Raw genomic sequence first — 15,686 nt, 5'->3', positions numbered from 1 at the left:
CTAAGGGGAGCGCGGCGGGCACCTGAGGGGAGCGGGGCGCGGCGCCTCGCGGGGCCGGGACGCGGCGGCGGACCTGGGAGCGCGGAGCCCAGCGCGGTCCGTGCGGGTCCCGGAGCTGGCACGTGGCGGGCGCCTCAGCCTCGTCCCCTCCCCTCCCCTCGCCGCGCCGCCTCGTGCCGCCCTCGCTGCTTGGGGCGTGGAAGCGCCGGATCACGCCACAGTTGTGCCATCGGACCACGCCGCCTGGTTAAACATTCACTGGAGCGGCCGGCGCCGCCGCCCCGCGCTTCCCCGGCGTCAGCCTACAGGAGCGCGGCCCCGGCCCGCGAGCGGGGCCTGGCGGCTCCCCCGGGCAGGGGCTGGGTCCCCACCTTGGCTGCGCGCCCCGGCCCAGCGCCTCACGCCCTCCTAGCCTGCAAGTTTTTCCTCGTATCCGGCTTAACCCTCCCTTGCTGCAACTGGAGCCGGTTGCTCCTTGTCCTGCCGGCTGCCCCCACTGAGAGCAGCCCGGCCCCATCCTCTTCCTCTTCGCAACCCCCTGCAGGAGGTGTAAATCCCACCTCGGTCTTCTCTTCTCCAGACTAAAGAAACCCAGTTGCCTCAGCCTCTCCTCCTGGATTGTGCTCTAGCCCCCCAACCATTTTCCTTGCTCTCCGCTTGACTTGTCTCCAAGTTGTCCCCATCCTTTCTGTAGTGGGGGGCCCAAAACTAGACGCAGGACTCCAGATGTGGCCTCCCCAGTGCTGGACAGAGAGAGGGGAAGAATTATTTCCCTTGATTTGCTGACAATGCTGCTACCCATGCAGCCCAGGATGCCGTTAGCCTACTTGGCAACAAGGGCACACTGCTGGCTCATAGCCATCTTACTGTCCACTGTCACCCCCAGGTCCTTTTCTGCAGAGCTGCTGCCCAACAGTCGCCCCGGTGCATGGGATTGCTCCGTCCTAAGTGCAGGACTTTGCACTTGTCCTTGTTGAACCGCATGAGATCTCTTTTGGCCCAATCCTCCAATTTGTGCCAGTCACTCTGAATCCTAGCCCAGCCCTCCAGTGTATCTCCTACTCTCCCCAGCTCGGTGCCATCTGCAGACTTGCTGAGGGTGTGCCCCTTTCCATCTTCCAGACTGGTAATGAAGATATTGAACAAAACCAGCCCCAGAAGCTCCATCCTTGGAGGTTTTTAAGGCCCAGCTTGACAAAGCCCTGGCTGGAGTAATCTAGCTGGGGATGGTCCAGCTTTGATCAGCGGGTTGGGCTGGATGACCTCCTAAGTCCCTTTCAACCTGAATTTTCTATGAGCACAGAGAAGGCCCTCAGCAAGCCAGGCAGAGCAGGGGAAGGGCCAGCCACAGCCCCTGGGTTGGAGGAGAGCGCTACCACCCTCACTGAGGGGCCTCCAGGTGACTTCATAATCCAGTCCTTGAGCCACAGACACATCCACAGAAGTTGCAGGCTTTTCTGCGAGCGAGAGTAGGCAGAGGCCGGGATTTTTCTCCTTGTCTTTCCTCCGTTCTCTCTTCTCTGCTTTCTTTCAAAATGGGTTGGCGCTTGGGTGAGGTTGCGGCACCATCGGAGCTGGGTTGGCAGCCAACAGCTCCTCCAGCTCTTGGCACCAGCATGCGTTTCCTTGAGGTCTGCCTTGGATACGTCCTTGTATCACTCCCTCTGGCTGCCACGAGAGCTCAGGCCCGTACTAAAGTGGGAACAGAGCACTTGTTTTGGGACCCAGGAGCCAGGTCTTCACACACCGTGCCTGGTCCAGCAAAGCTGATGCTTGAGGATCATTGACTGGAGGCTGGTAATGTTGGTTTCAGCAAGGATACCGCATTTGTGCCGGCAACTTCCCATTTGATGCGGAGGCTTGGGAATTACCTGGAAGAAGAAGCCCTGCTCGAGGGAACTTGGAGGGATGCAAAACTGTCCCGGGGAAACATTAACAACTTCCTGGCAAAACGAAGAAAAAGCCAAGATGCGCCCAATCCACCCTCACATGCCCTGCAGGGGCACTCCTAGCCCTCACTTTGCTGGCAACCGCTTCAGTTGAGTGCGTGGCAAGCAGACTTCCCAGTGGCAACCTGCAAGCCAAGCATCTGCCAGTGAAAGGGGCAGAACCAAGAAGTGACAGTGACAAACTCTAACGGGACGGACCACAGGAGGCGAGCAGGATTGATGACCATTTAGGAGCCACATGACACTACAGGGCTTTAGAGCAAGGAAAAAGAAAGCCATTTTGCCTTGAAATGGAAACAGTAGCCCTAGATGCTACTCTTTTTAGTGGAGTCCTAATCCTATGCCCTGCCTTGTAAAGCTCTGCACTGTTCAGTCTTTACTGAGACATAGGTCCAGATCAATTCCTTTTTTGCAGCATGCATCAGGGGTCACCTTGGGAGGAATCACAGTTACAAAGCCATGTTGCCACCCATAGGGTGACAAGAGATGCCAGGAATTAGCCAGGCTCCGCTGTAAGGATACTGCAAAAAGAGACATCCCTTCCCCACCGCCCACCCAAACCTAATGTATTCTGCTCAGGAAATCTTTTCCTTTTTATAAGGAAACATCTACCCAAGGATTTCTGTATATCCATGTGAGAGCTGGCAAGTAAAAATGCCAGCGCTAAAGACCTATTTTCAGAGGTGGATGAGGTTTATAAATCTCTTCCCTGGCTTACTCGGGAGATGAATTTTCATGAAGCGCTCTAATCCTGTTTAAGCATTTTTTACAGAATCGTCACACATTGCAATGCTTTTTCCCCAGCATTGGTCTGCGCTTGCAGACAGCTGTTGGGATTCCTTTGCAAGTCCTTTCTGCTGACCACCAGGAAATGACGGCACCGTTTAAAATACCTGCATGGGGACATGCATTCAGCCAGAGCCTCGTTGACAGAGGAAACCCAGCAAAACATTGCACAGCCTAGAAAATGTTCCACGCTTAGTTCAAACTATACAGCACGTTCAGGAGCACAGGTAGGTTCAGTGGACAGGGGAATTGATTGGGACACAGGAGACCTGCAGTCAATTTTTAGCTCTGCTACTGACCTGCTGAATGACCTTAGGCAAATCACTTCACCTCCGCGTGCATCAGGGTCCCCTCTACATTTTGCGCATTTGAATCCCAAGCTCTTGTGAGGCAGGACTTCTCCCCTCCAATGCTTAGCACAACAGAGCCCTGATTTTGGCTCTGATGCTGGAGAGAAGGATATCAACCTTCCTTTAGTACAAAGGCCCCTGTCACTAGGGGCCTGATCCTGCTCTCTAGGAAATCAGTGGGATCAATTGTAATTGAAGCTGGGATTTTCCAAAGGGGTTGGTGAATTCAGACCCAGATCTTGCTGAAACTCGGTGGGTTTCAGCCCCCTGCAGATCCTTTGAGAATCAAAGCTTGTTAATAGGTGCAGCATCAGGTCCTGGATTTGTACGTTGGTAAACCAGCAGTGAAATGAACTGGACCTTTAGCTAATAGGAATCTGCAGTGCAATGCAAAGGGCAAGAGCAGACAGCATAAAAAATGGGCATGCTCGTGCTCATCTGATTGAGCCTGAGCTTGAGCACAAAAGCCTTATTGAGATAACTTCATTAGTGTAATGAGAGGAAAGCAAAAGGGGACACTTGGCTGAGTCCATGCAGCATCAGAAATCAGGCTCAGTACCGCTTATAGGGGAGGAGGGGATGGAAGGAAGTCGTGAGTGTTTGCTGCCAGTTTTCTGCCACTTGCTGTCAGTCACCCACAGCTGCCTTTGCTTCATGGCTCGCTGTCAGCTTGGCTTCATCTTCCAGCAGCAGAAGTGAACTGACATGCAGAGGAGCCCAGCAAATTGGCAGACTCTTGGAAATGGCATGAGTTGCTCCAGATTTGCAGCTCAACCAACCCTTGCAGCTGCGGGGCATATATTGGAGCAGAAAGTGGGTTCCCAGAAGGATGGAGCCAACAGTGCCCACTCCTCCTTCTGCTCCGCTGCTGCCTGCACACAAGTGTCCTCCTCTCAGATCTGCCACGCGCCAGGGTGAGCGTGGAGAGTTAGTGAGCAGGGCAGATGCATCTCACCAGAGCGGACTGGAGTGAGACACAACATGAATGAGCCTCCCTTTAAAAGGAGCACTAAAGCTAAAATTTGTAGCCAGGAGGGCCCATGGCTTGGCTCCTAAATCCATAGGTTGGTGCCTACTACAGAAGCAACCCTGATTTCAAAGGCAGGTACTGAGAACTTGCAGCTCCCAGCAGCACTGGGCTGATGAGTGGGTGCTCAGATGAGGCTGTATCATGCAGGAGGGGCCAGAGAGGGTGTCCGCATGGACCTTTTGGATTAGCCATCCATTTTGTGGCAGAAACTGGACTCAGTGGGCCAGTGCTGTGCTCCCAGGACTGCTCAGATGCAGCCTCTGCTCTCAGGCCAGAGCTCCCACCTCTGGCAGCATCCTCACCAGCCTCCCAATATAATCTTTGCGTTGTTTTTTTTAAGTTACTCATGACCTCAAGAACAACTGGAGCGTTCTGTCTTTACTTTGCTCCCCCACGCTTACCAAGCCTAGCCTTTGTGTCTCCCCACCCCTCTGCCCCCAGGGTAGCTGTTAGTGGGAATGAAGTTGGACTGCACTCAGCTAAGATGCCCACCATTTCCCTACATCCTTGGCTGGTGACGCTGAGGTTGCCCATAAGACGGTGCTTGAGGGTCGGGAAGCAGGACAGCTGCCTCTGCCAGGCAAGACTGAGTCATCTCATAGCCGGTCTGAGACTCACTCCTGGCTGCCAACTTCTGGTAGCTCCCAGCACCGCCACTGAGGAGCGATTCCTGTGAACAAACAAGGTGCCAGGGTCACCAGCACAGAGGTGGACTGAAGCCAGCTCCTGGGAATCCCAGAGAGGCAACATCGCCCTGTGTCACACGTACGTATCAAAGCTGATAAGTCAAGGCAGCCCTTGTGCAAGGGTGTACAAGTGTCAAGACCAAACCCAGCCCAGTTTGGGGAGGAGGAGGCCAAGTTGTGCTGCAACAGACACACATCTACCAGCTATTGTACGGCCACCACCCCTAGGGAATTCTGGATTTGATCGAAGAAGGTTGGGAACAACAGGAAGGGTTGGCATGAAGCCCAGTAGCACACATACTGGAGATGAGGGAGCGCGCTATTTCCAAAGTGGCACGCTCACAGACCGAAGCAGTGCACTCATGGACCAAAGTGGCACGCTCACGGTTTGCCATACCTTAGAGGGAACATTGCTTCCAAGGTGCTTGGTCAAGAGCCCAGACACAGGACCCCCCAGTGCTTCAGTCCTCCCCTTGCCCCTAGGCCACAGTACTGGGCATCGGCAGTGGCACTGGTGACGCTTAGGGGGTGCATGTGGATCGTCCGTGCACCCCCTGGAAGCATCAGCTGTGAACCGGAAGTGTACTTCTGGTTTTGCCCCTTGGGGACCCCCTGCCCCAGCAGCGATTGCCCGCTGGGGGATTCCCCCCCCCGGTCGGCAATCTGGTGCCCCCCCAGACTCAGGAGGTACCAGTCGCCCCTGGGCAGTGGTACCCTGCAAGTAGAGAGGGGCTGCTGGGTTCCTTGGCCTGCAGTGTGCCACAAGGGAGGAGGTTTGGACAGTGGGCGATTTTTCAGCCCTGTGCTAAGACTCTGGACTTAATCCCTGCAGGGCAAACACTGGTTCATTCAGCACTCTCAAGAGTGGGGTTCGTCTTTCCCATCTCAGGACAGAGGAAATGGATGCTAGGGCTCACGTGTATAAGGCACACTTCATCAGTATTTCCCAAAGTGCTCCATTAACTTAATTTCCTGCCACTTCTGTTGACAGCACCTTTGTTTCCCAGCTCCTTGCCAGTGGTGACCTGGAGGACTTTCCTGCAGGGTGCTGTGTGGCTGTGGGACATGCAAGGGGTCAGAACGGATATTCTTGTGGTCACCTTTACACAAACGACCAAACTGGGGGCTGGACATGAGGCTCTCAAAGGGTCTGTCCAGTCCTGTGTTCCTGTTTCAAGCAGAGGCAGAGAAAGTGGAAGGGACTGGACTAGGGTCACCCAGCAAAACAGTAGCAGAGCCAGAACTCACCCCTTGGGCTCCTGAGTCCTGCCCCACGCTGAGGGACAAAGAGATTACAGCCAAAAAGATGGAAGGGGGCTGTCCAGCTCCATACCTGGGCCGACTGACACCCACTGACTTCACCTGATAGCGCGGGGCCCGAGTGTCTCTGAAAATGGACCCCTCAGGCCTGCACAGAAAGGCGGGGGTAGGGAAGAGAGAAGGGAGAAAGCAACAGAGGGAAGGAAACCAGGGAAAGACACTGGAGCAGCTGGGCCAGGTAAACCTGTCTCCTATTCAGTAAAGGCAGGATGATGATAATTGCACAAGACACCTTGCTCTCCAGCCCTTGGGAGTACAGCAGGTTTGGCTGCTGTAAGGATGGCTGGGTGGCTTTCCAAAAAACCTGATTGCTCAAAGCATTTGTCAAAGTCTGGTAGAAATGTCCCTCTGGCATTATCTGCACAGGATTAGAAATGCCAATACACGCTCTGCCGGCAGAGGGCAGGACACACCGAGGTTATTATCACTCCAGCTGCAAACTCCTGGCTCTGGGCTGAGCCGGAGCTCAGGGATGCCATGTACTGGCTGCGGAGGACTCCTTCCAATGCTCCAGTCTGGCCTGAGGCTGCCTTTTGCTAGAGAAGGGCATCTCGACCTGTAACAGCTGGAGGCCCAGCAGCAGAGGGGCAGCACGGCATTGCAACAGGGCGTTGTAGCCAGGCCCTGGTCATGACCCTCTCCCTGGCTAGCCTGACAGCAGGAAGGGTGAGTGGCATTAAGGGTACATCTGCAGTGCCTGTGGCAGTGTGTCATGGAGCTGGCTTTAATCTGGGTACAGCTGGCAGTACAGCTGCAAGGCAAGCTCTCAGCTTTTCAGGAGGCTCCTGCAGCCCTGCAGCTAGCAGTACACAAACTGGGCAGTTTAAAGACGGCTGGAGTTTGCCTGCATCCGCTCTTGTCACAGCTGTGTCTTCATCTCGGCGCTACCCCACCGGAGGACTGGGCCCCTGTCAGTAATTCTTTTCCAATGAGAGAAAACTATAATACAAGACCCCTGGACCCCAACGTTTGGGAGCCCCAAGCACTTGCTTACAAGTGGAACTTAAAAATCCCAAAATGTTGATCATAACAATAACTGAGTTGTGTAATAAAGCCATGTACCATCAAAGGCAGAAGAAATTTTCCTCTTTGTATTTCTCTGGAGAGATTTATCACCAAGTTACAAGAACTGCTTATATTTCTGGGTTATTTCTTATCATGTTAAGCTCGATAACAGAAAAACGGTGCATTTAAACAGGTGAGGTATTCAATAATACTTAGCCATTTCCAGCGCCTTTCTAAACATTAAGTGCCACATGTTCTAGCGTATGAAGGATATAAGTACAGTGGTTTCCCTTCATTGTGTCTTTTAGCTCAGGCAACAGGTTAAGTGATGTGTCCTTGTCTACAAAGGGAATCAGCAGAGGACCACTTACTGAGTCTTGGAAAGCCATCGAGGGCCGCATGACAGGTAGCCCAGGGCAGATTAGTATTAATTTTCTACATTTTTTAGAGCCCCCCCAGGCCGCATTTTGCCCATCCCTGATCTAGAGTAGTGGGGGCCTGTCTTTTTGATAGGCATGCTGCAATTAAACCCCAGGACCCGCCCTGAGCGCCATGCTGATCCCCTTCCCCTTCAAGTTTTGCTGCTCTGCTTTCTGCTCCTTGGCTTGTACGCTCTCTGCCCAACCTGCTGCTCTAGTTTCTGTTTCCTGCCCATCAGTATACAGAAAAGCTGTGCGTGCCACTTGCGATACCCGTGCCACAGGTTGGTCCTCCTTTTCCTACAGCATTCGCAGCCTGGGGAGTATACTGGTATGTACCCAAGAGTATACAGCAAACATTTAGAGGCGTCGTGAGGGGAAGAACGATGAAGCAGGGGAAAGGAAAAAGCAAACATAAGTGGAGAAAGCGGGGGGGAAACCCAGAACTCTGCAGTCTCTCTCAGTTGCTGGAGGGATTACAGTGTGGTTGTAGTGGCATAAAATGCTAATTTTTTTTATTATCCATAGCACAGACACACAGGGGCACTGCAGCATAACAAACTTAACAATTATGAGGACCATTGCTATAGTACCTGTCGGCATGCATGCCATAGACGATTGGCACTGTAGATATCTGATTCTGGAGCACGTGAGGGCGTTAGACGTGTGTTAGCATCCCTGCCATCCCAAAGGGCAGGACAGAGGCGCACCTTATAGACTAACTGAATTAGAGATGCCTTCTACCTGACTTCAAATTAGCATGGCTAACTATATCTCTCTACCACCCCAAGATACTACACACTGAATTCAAGTGAAGATCTACCCACAAAATGGGGTAAGTCCAGAGCCTGCATTGAAGAGTATCTTACTCTTATTTTGTTCTACCTCTGGTACTAGGCACAGGAAACCCAGTCTGGGTTCAAGAAGGCCTGTCTGTGCTGTTTGCATTGTGGGAACCTGTTGCTCTGGCATGCAGAGGCATAGAAAGTTGTTCTCAACCTCTGCACAGCCCTTGGGAGCCTGAGGGAGCTCTGCAATTTCTGAACTTGACCAACGGGATGGCCATAGGTTGGACTGACCACCTCTGGTCTGTGTTTGACTTCTACCTGTGGCCGCCGGGGTTACGTGTTATCAGGGCCTTCCCTCCCATTCCTGCATTCCCCAGCCACAGAGAGACTGGTTTAGGAGCACAGGAAGAAACTGAGTTCTCCAAAGGGCCCAGCTCAGGCTGTGGGATCCAGGCTCACAATGCCCAGAAATATCCAAATCAGCCACTGCGAGTCAGCCTTGCCCTCCTCTGAGGCAGGGGCCCAAGCTCAGCTGTAGGAGAGATTGAAGAGGAAAGACAGTATTTTCAAATGTGGGCATCTAAGTCCCTCTGGGTGCAGCTCCAGCCCTGACCCCAGGGTGGGAATCAAGGGGACCTCAGTGAATGCTCCCCACTGCTGCAAAAACAGATGTCAATGCCTCATGTCGAAAGTACTGGCCTCACTTCCCTGCTTTCCCTGCCCTGCACCATGATCTCAGCCCCTGAGCTGGGTCGGTAGCCAGCCTCTGTCCAGCGCCCACGTGTGCCCACCTCCAGCAACGTTTTGGCAGAGCAGGATGGTGCCTGTCAGCTGGCAGACGGAGCCAATTTCTCAGAGGCCTTGGGGCACAGCCAGAGACCCAGGCCCTGCTCGGGGGAGCTCTGCACTGACTGCATACACAGCAGTCATCACAGCACCTCTCCCCCCTTCTTGGTCTCCTCCACAGCACCCAGCTTAGGTGCCAGGTCTCCAGTCATCGCCCTTCTCAGGACAAGAATATGCCTCCGCACTGGGTCTTCCAGCTGCAGACCCCTGCAGTTCACGGGAAGTCCCTGTGCCAAAGAGCTTAGCACCCAAAATGACAAAGGGTGAGAGGGAAAACAGAGGCACAGGGAGGTGACAAGGTTTTTATCCAAAGCCATGTGGCCAGTCAGTGCCAGAGCCAGGGGTAGACAGCATAGCTCTAGTGTCAATCTAGTACCCCCACCACGGAGGGCATATCACCTCTCGGGAGGGCATGTTTACAGTGCCAGCAGAGCACATGAGTTGCTCATTAGAGACAAAAACTAAATAATGTTTGTGGGTTTGTTGGCTTCTCCGCCCGCTGCCAAGCCCATGTCAAGTTTATTTAAGAGACTTTTCATGGCTTTTCCCAGCTGGAGTTTGGGCTTTTGGCTTTGTAGTGTTTTTAATTTCATGTAGGAATGTCTCTCCCCAGGGGCAGGGGGCCAGACACAATGATACATTGGGTCCCTTCTGACTCTATAATCTATGAATCTATGAATATTTAACCTCCACCGATATTCTGGGTTTGACCTACTCTGCTCAAGCCAGCTGCACTCCCTTGGGTATCACTTCACTAGGGACAGCTCAATAATGTCTCGCATGTCCAAAGGATGCTGCATAGACGGACTTGGGGCCTGCATACCCAGCAGGAGGCCGCACGGTGTTAAGGTAACCAAGTTATGTCTGCATATGCTGGCAACAGTCATTAATTATGTATACTCCCTCCAATTCAGGACTAGCTCAACCATTATGCTCCATTATGCAATGGAGAGATAAGTCTGAACTGAATGCTCCAGCAAAGCTGCTCTCCCCAAGCTCCTTGGAAGGATAGGACAGCCGAGGCCCTGTTCCCTGGCCCGACTGCTGGCAGCGCTCTTTTCTGATGGTGATGCTTGCTAGAAGATAAACAGAAAAAGACTGGCTCAGGTACTCTGGTGATAGCCCCGTGTAAGAACCTTGCATAAGACAGGCCACATCTACATGAGACGCTTACTACACAGTAGCTCGTTACTACTGCGCAGTAGCATCGCGGGGCACGAACCATGACACAACGCTACTGCGCAGTAGTAACAAGCTACAGTGCAGTCAGCATCACCATGAAGTTAGATGGAGATGCTACTGTGCAGTAACACTGGCTATTGCACAGTCATTTTGTGCCTTGGTGATGCAAGTACCAAATGACTGCGCAGTAACAACTGTGCAGCCTGCGTCTCGTGTAGACACAGCCACAGAGGAGCTAGCCTATTGGCCTCGGCTGAGTTTGGACTAGTTCACATCCTACCCACTGCTATCCCCTTTGCAGCCCTGCTAAAATCAACATGTAATACAGGCCAGACTTTTGTACTGGTGTAGGTGGGATATGGCTTGCAGGTAACACCTTCAGTGATAACATAATCTAAGTCCACAACCCTCTCTAGAATGGAGGAAATTCCTGCTTGGTGAGAGGCCCCTGAACAGGTGAGTATTTGTTTCCTCTATGACAGCAGCATATGTCTCTGCCTGGTGTATTTAGGAAACATTTTCTTCTTTCCTCCCACCTGGTCACAGCAGTGTCAGCCATAAATATAAAAATGACAGGAGTGCCTGGTCACACGGGTATACCGCCTCATTTTTATCTATGTCCTGGGAATGGGGAATGTGACCAAGGAGTAAAATGTTAGCAAAGCACCCAGCATCTTAGATGCTCTTCTGACCTTTAGGAAGGGATGGCCCCTCCCTCACAGAGCTAATCACTCCAGTTACGAAGTAAGAGATAGTGTAAAGCGAATGGCAGATGGAGGATTGAAGAAGGGTGTGATATGGAGAAAAGGAGCCATCTGCACAATTAAACAGGAGCTACTCAGTGATCTTAACTGCCTAGCCAGCTGGCCAATACCAGGTGGCAAATTGCTATAGTCAGTCGTTGTGATGTGAGTGAATCTTGACAGATCTGAAGGACAAGCTAGTAGCATCATGGACTAATTCGGGGAGGTGATCCTGCCTGGGGGTCTAAAAGGATTTGTTCCCCACAGCTTCACCCCAACTCAGCCTTAGAAGGAGCAAAGCAGTTGGGGTGGCCCAGTGATGGAGATATCACAGTCACTCCCAGCAATCTGCTCCAATGGTTAAGCACTCTTATCATCAAGACGTTTCTGCTAGTATCTAAACTAAAGAAGTGCCAGTTAACTATCACAAACAGCCATGTCCTACTGCTACCTCAGTCCCTGGAAAGTGAGCATAGATTAGGCTGTGCAGGATCCCAGACTAACAGTCTCCAATGGAAGGACCATCCCGATGCAGTAGCATAATAGCACTAATGAAGAGGCCTTGTGTCCTGTTAAATAAGGTTTATTCTACATCACAGAGTTTTGCCGGCAGAGCCCTACTGGTTAGAAGCGTGAAAAAACCACACCCTTTCACCCTTTCTGCCAGCCAAAACCCCAATGTAGGCATCGTTATACCAGCAAGAAAGATCTTTTACCAGTATCCTTTATTCTGCTTGGGGACTGCAACTGGTATAAGCTGTGCTAGCAAAGACTCTCCCTTTACTGGTAATTGTTGGTCTCCAATGGGAGTGGAAAACAGCACAGGTTTAGTTATACTAGCAAAACTTGCAAGTGTAGGAAAGCCCCAAGCCTGGAAGGGAAATCCATTTTCTCGGTCACAGCATAAAAAGCCAGATTAAGAGGACTGTACTGTAATGGATTTCTGTAGATCACCCTTTTCCAGGCTCAGACGCACTTAAATGTACACCAAAGAGTCTGAACACATGGCATAACTGCTCTTAAAACAGCTGTCCAGAACTTGCCAATGATTTGGGGTATCTCAGTTGGTTTTGGGTGACCAGCTAGAATCAGCTACAAGCGGCATAATTCTCAGTGCCCACACCATCCTCTGGAAGTTCGGGTCCTGTAGGGTATCTCAACCTGAGGACCCAACTAGCCCCCAAATCACCCATTCCCTTGGGTATAAGTATTTAATTGCAAACTGAGAAACAAAAGCAGAACAGAAGGCAAAGAGTTCTTGATAACGCAAGCCTCCGTGACCCATTTAGACTGGCAGGCAATGAAGGACAGGCAGGGGGCACAGCTCCTACTGGGTTGACTTTCCTATTTATTGTAAACAGGGCTTTAAAGGTGATTATGTTTGCATCTCCTCTGGTGACAAACCACAATTTTCTCCATCAACATGACTTGAGAAAAGTACTTATTATTCAGAGAGCACATGAAAACAGTGGCAGGAAGGAGCTGCAGTAGAAAGCAGGGTGTAGAGAAAGCACTCCAAGCCAGTGATTCTCAACTCGGGTGCCGCAGCACCCTGGGGTGCCCTGAGCTCCTTTGGAGAGTGCCACCGGAGGGGTGAGGAGATAAGGTGATACAGGCAGGGTCAGGCTTTCCCTGCCTGGCCATTCCCCTGACTTCACTGCCCAGTTCCTCTGCAAGGGGAAAGTGCTGTAATAATTGGGTTTTGAAATGGAGCGCTGCTCAGTTCACAGAAGTTAGGGGGGTGTCCTTGAGTCTAATGAGAGGTGCCTTGAGTCGAAAATGGTTGCGAACCACTACTCTAAATGCAGCTGAATTGTCACAACTGTTGGATGAAAAATCACACACGCACCCGCCGAGTCACGGGGGAGGCACGGGAACCCGACATGTTTAGCTCAGCCCAAACCATGGTGTACTGGAGGAAAGGAGGTCCAACAAGGGAAGAGCGCAGAGATGGTCAAAGGTTTGACTCGGAGTAATGGGCAGTACTGGGTCGGCATTTTCTGAGGACACATTTTCCATCACAAAGCACCAGTTTGTTGTAAGCAAAATGTTGTACCTGATGTGGTCTCTGACACTTGTGCTGGTGGCTATGACTAGAGGGAGAGGATAATTCAGGTTCACAAGAGCTTTTTGCTCTTTCTGTGCAGACAGATGAAGCGTGAGGCAGGGGGAATCAAGCCTGGAGGCCTTGGGTCTGTGCATCCAGGTCTCAGCGCCAGACCGCTGCAGCCCGCTATCAAAGACCGCACATAGCCGGAAACAGCAGCCTCTCGAAAACAGAAAAAGGCTATTTATCGACTGAATACCCTAGGGAGTCATTTCTGGGGCTGAAAAGCACAGAGATTTGGTCTGCTCATGGTATTTCCACCAACCTGGGACTGCTGGAGCATGAGAAAAACAAATACGGCACTGTTTTGACTTCACAAAGGGCTCCCTGAGGCATTGAAAACCCTATGAAAAACACAAATGCAAGTACCAAGACTGAAAGAGCCATTTCCAGATCCCCCAAAGTCAAACCCAGTGCAGATCTTGAGTGCCATTAGCCTACAGCACGAGTAACCTTCTCCAGCGTCCTCTGTGTCCTCCAAAATACTTCTCCATCGCCGCAGGTAAATGTGTGTCAGGGCGCTGGGCTCATCCATGCACCGTGGGCACTGAGCTCCAGTGGAAATTTCTCACAGCCCACGGCGCAACATATCTGCATGGTCAAATGAAAGCAAACGCTGGCGAGGTAAAATGCACGGCATCACTCTCACGAGTCATGGTTCCACCTCCAACCACAAACGTCTGGGGCTCTTTACAGCCTCCAGGGCCTTCACTTGCCTTTTCTGCTCCTACTTAGGCACTGGAATAAGTGGCCTGATTTCCACACGGCCTGGTTCAGCGTGATGCCGCCAGCATTTGTTTTGCCGCTCGCTGCTGATCTCACACAGCTGCTGCTTGCTCCGTGGCTCCCCATCCGCTTGGCTTCACCGCGCCGCAACAGAGACGAACCGACAAGCAAAGGAGCCCAGCGGCCGGCCCAAGTCTAAAGCTGACGTGTGTCACTCCAGGCCTTCAGCTCAGCCGGCCCCGACAGCCCCCAGGCGAACGTCAGAGCAGAAAGCCAGGCCTCGGCAGGAAGGGGCTGACACTGTATCAGATCCATTTTTCCCAGCTGCTGCTTGCCGCCTCGTGCATTGCTGCTGCAGTGCCCGCAGGGTTAACGAGAGGGACGGTCTCATCTTCACCCGGCGACTCTTGCTGTGACATTCACGGTCACTAGGCTGTGAGGCTTTCCCCGTGGGAAAAAGGCTTTGCCAAATCTGCGCCTTGTGAAATCCATCCCAGGGGACTACGCCCTTGCCTGCCTTGGCACTGATCAGCCTCTGGCACAGAAGCAAAGCTCCTCTTCCCTTCCGAAGAACATGATTTAGCCCCGTTCCTGCAAAGGCTCATGTGTGTGCTTACCTTTGCCATGTAAACATATACAATGGCTTATGTTACATGTAACATATACAGGTAAAAGGGCTGCTGCCTGTTTCCTTTGGGAGAGAATTGGGGCTTGGAGTCTGCAGCCTCATCCCTAGGCAGCAACCCTGGGGATATGTACAGACAAGTGCTCCATAGTCCATCTTTCGAACCCCCAGTGTTTGGCATTTGGAGATTTAGAGGCTGTTTGGCTTCACTATGCTGAGCGCTGTGTTCATCCATTTTTTTTTGTGTGTGGGGGGGCAAATAAAGAAGATAAATCATTTTGTTCCTAGGATTTTAGGGCCTACATTTTCACCCAGGCTGCAGTCACATAGCAGAAGGGTCAGTCGCTCTCTTTGTGTCGGGTTGTGGGCTGTGGGCCTGCGCCGATCAGGGTCTGGAGCTGATCAGTGCAATGCCAGGGGCCCACGTTACCACTGCCCTTCTGCAAAGACACTGGTGAGGCCTCCCCTGGTCCTGTGTCCAGCTTTGGGTCCCCCACACTTCAGAAAAGTTGTGGACAGTTTGGAAAGCGTCCAGTGCAGAGCAACAAAAATGAGTAGGGGCCTGGGAGGCAAGACTTATGAGGAAAGGTGGAAAGAACTGGGGTTATTTAGTCTGGAGAAGAGAAGGTTGAGGTGGGATCTGGTAATCGTCTTCAAATATGTCCAGAGAGATTATAAAGAGGATGGAAATGAACTTTTCTCTGTGGTCATGACAGGACTAGGAGCAATGGCTTCAAAACGCAGCAGAAGAAACGTAGGCTGGAGATTAGGAAGAGCTTTCTAAATACGAGGGTGGTCAAGCATTGGAACAGGCTACGTAGAGACGTTGTGAAATCCCTCAAAACGGTCAAGCACAGGTTGGGCAGACACTTGACTGGGGTGGTCTAGTCAGGGATGATCCTGCCTTGAGCAGGGGGCTGGAGGAGATCATCTCCTGAGGTCCCTTCCTATGTCCTAGGAAAGGCCACACTTTCAGTGCAAGGGGGAGGCCCATTCACCCCACACTTCCCATTGGTATCTGGAGGCTCCCAGTCACCCGGTGCATTTACCGAGGAGGGCAGCCTTTGGGTGAGGAGCTAAGTATGCTCAGGGGGTGAGCTGGGATGCAGAGACCAGGACCTGTG

The sequence above is a fragment of the Crocodylus siamensis genome, chromosome 5 (assembly GCF_052110815.1).
Source record: "Crocodylus siamensis isolate JL-2025a chromosome 5, ASM5211081v1, whole genome shotgun sequence".
Classification (NCBI taxonomy): Eukaryota; Metazoa; Chordata; order Crocodylia; family Crocodylidae; genus Crocodylus; species Crocodylus siamensis.
This window is presented reverse-complemented; position numbering follows the sequence as displayed.